This window comes from Fukomys damarensis, unplaced genomic scaffold (assembly GCF_012274545.1).
Source record: "Fukomys damarensis isolate Sample0158 unplaced genomic scaffold, DMR_v1.0_HiC HiC_scaffold_35, whole genome shotgun sequence".
NCBI classification, from domain to species: Eukaryota; Metazoa; Chordata; class Mammalia; order Rodentia; family Bathyergidae; genus Fukomys; species Fukomys damarensis.
In genome coordinates, this window is record NW_022900947.1 from 31,271,325 (window position 1) to 31,274,353 (window position 3,029).

At 44.6% G+C, this 3,029-nt stretch overlaps 1 long non-coding RNA gene across 1 annotated transcript in view; it reads right to left on the minus strand.

Moving 5' to 3' along the window:
* Positions 1 to 6: 6 nt before the first annotated feature.
* Positions 7 to 3,029, minus strand: part of LOC104862905 — a 30,839-nt gene continuing 27,816 nt past the window's right edge. Inside the window, exon 3 of the long non-coding RNA XR_002025391.1 lies at positions 7 to 189. This is a non-coding gene — a long non-coding RNA (uncharacterized LOC104862905). The remainder of the gene's footprint in view (positions 190 to 3,029) is intronic.

A 3,029-nucleotide genomic window follows, 5' to 3' on the forward strand; every position in this document is an offset into this window, starting at 1 on the left:
AGAGAGAGAGAGAGAGGGACAGGGACAGGCAGAGGGAAGAAAAGGCTGAATCTTGGGCAGTGGAGTGGCACCCTCCCCAACCTGATGGCCTGGTCATTGCAGGACTGGATTGCCTCTGGGGTAACTAGTGATTTACCTGTTTAGCCCAACTGTGGAGTCATGAAACTTTTTTTCAGGTTCAGTTTCCTCCTGTGTGAAACAATGACAGTCACTTCCTGGGTCATTGGTTCGGTTAAACAAATGACCCACAAGGAGCATGCAGCGAATACACTTCCAAAAACAGGCTTCTCTCTTCCTGCCTTTCCGGGTGATGATATTTCCATGCCACGTTTCTCTCTGTGTGCACATGTGTGTGTCTGTGTGTGTGTGTGGTCCTGGAGATTGAACCCAGGGCCTTTGCCCTGAGCTAGTTTCCCCAGATCTTTTCTAATTTTTTATTCTGAGACAGGATCTCACCAAGTTTTTAAATTTCCCAGGTTGGGCATGAATTTGTGGTCCTCCTGCCTGAGCCTTAAAATTACAGGCATGAGCCACCCCACCTAGCTCCTCCATCCCACTCTTTTTGAGATCACTAACTTGGAAGAACTGGCACACAAGAATGATTTTCAGCACATACACTCGTGTTTCTAAATTTCTAAAACCTTCTTAAATTGTGATCTATTTTTGCAAAGGAATACTATGTAACAACCAAAGAATAATAGCTGCGTAACACTTGGTAGGGGATGGGAGGCTGAGACAGGAAGATAGCTCGATCGCTGCCAGTTTGAGCCCACTTTGGGCTACACAGCAAGACCCTGTCTCAAAACAAATGAACAGGGCTGGGGATTTAGCTCAGTGGTGCTACTGCCTACCCCACAAGTGCAAGGACCCAAGTTCCATCCCCAGTACCAGAAAAAAAAAAAAAAAAAAAAAAAAGAGGAAAACAAAACTACATGCATGAATATTCATATAAATGGTCCTTTGTCGAGAACCTAGTTTATGCATAGATGTGAATGTCGAGTTAAAGAAGCCAAATATAAAAGAGCACATACCGTAAGATTCCATTTTTATGAAATCTAAGAACAGCCAAAGCTAATCTGTGGTGGTGGCAGTCAGATTACTGGCTGGGGCCTACGAAGCAGAGGCAGTGGGGTCTCTGAGGATGATGGCGATGTTCTACACCCCGCCAGGCAGAGGTCACACCACATGCATGAATTCATCCACATGTATACTTAAGCATTATGCCCAGCATACCTAAGATGTCTAAAAACATTTTTCAAAATACTGTTTCGAAGCAGTCTTATGGTTTCTTCTAATGCTCTCCTCCAGTCTCTTTCACATTTACATGAATGGAAAATTGATTCATTGGTGTCTCAAGCGTAGAAGTTACTTGAATATAAAAATGTTCAAGTAATCGAAATGACCCATTTAAGCAAACACCCTATTAGTGTCTTGGATAAAAGCATTTCTTACTGATTTGTATTCCTTACTGCTCGGTTTTGCGTGTGTGTGTGTGGTGGTGGTGATGGTACTGGGTCTTTGCACTGAGCCCCAGCCCTAGCCCTTTTTATTTTTTATTTTGAGACACTAAATTGTTCTGGGCTAAATTGTTTAGGCTGGCCTTGAATTTGTGATCCTCCTGCCTCAGCCTCACTAGTATTGTGGGACATGCACCATCACATCTGGCCTCACTGTCATTTTAAACAAAAGCTATAGAACACCCCATTCTTAGCCAGCCAGGTTATCCTTAGGAAGCTGCATGCTCACACTCAGCTGAGCTGGAACAGTGACTTCAGGGGCATTAATTCTCTGCAGAGTGACAGTGGTTGCTGGCCCTGTTTATCTGCTGCTGTTTCTCACTCCTGCATGCCTGCCTCTAACTACTCCCGTCCTCATTTATCTTCTTTCATTCATTTATTTACTCACATATTTGATCCTATTTTGGAGCATCTAGGATGTGCTAAGCACTGGGGACAGAGTAATGAATCAAGTAGCCATCATCCATGACCAAAGGCAGCCTGCATTTATCTATCCTGGGAGGCAAGTTTAAAACAAGTGTGAGTTGTATATTGCAGAAGTACAGGACCTAATTTAGGGGCAGGATGGTCATCTTGAAGAAGTGACGTTTAAGAGCCGAGAGATGAGAACCTAGGCCAGAATGACCCCTTGGTAAGTACTGAATGAATGAGTAAATCAATGAACGAATTGTCACTAGCCTGGCAATGAGGAGAAGAGAGATCTGCACTGAGAAACCAGAAATGTTCTCGGAAGATGTCTAAACCAAGAGTCCACAGGCCCTGGCTGAGGGCTGGCAGAATGACAGCATTAATTCTGACCACCAAGGAGTGTACTGCCTCCCCCGAGGCCTAGAGGTGCTGGACAAGTAGAGGAGGGCTGGCATCACGTAGATAAACTATACGTCCTCAGCTTGTATTGCTTCCTACAGAAACACAAGCAGCCAGCAATGGCCCACTGCTCTGGGAAGCCACCTCCAGGTAGCCGGCAGGAGTCGGATCATGGGTCCCCACGCATGTGACTTTTCAGCAGTCCCCACATTCATGCCAAAAGGGTGTCACCCACCTGTGCTTTACTAGAGCCATGACAGATTTGTCCAGAAAAGCGACAGCAGGCCCGCCTTCTGGGGCATTATCACATGTTGCAAAATACCACTTACTTTGGGGTCTACCATTGTTCCTCCTGCTATTTTTTTATAGATCGAGAATAACTAGCAGACTAAACCAGGTACCCACCTGTGGTCCCAACTATTTGGGAGGCTATGGAAAGAGGATTACAAATTTGAAGCTAGTCTAAGTAGCTTAGCCAGATTCTGTCTCAAAATACAAACTTCAAAAAAGGACTGAGAGGTGTAGCTTAGTGGTAGCGCCTTGCCTAGCATGTGTATGGGTTCAATCCCCAATACAGCCAAAACTAAAAATTAAAAGAAAAAAGAGGACTGGGGATTTAGCTCAGTGGTGCTGCTTGCCTCACAAGTGCAAGGTCCCAAATTCAATCCCCAGTACCCAAAAAAAAAAAAAAAAAAAAAAAAAAAA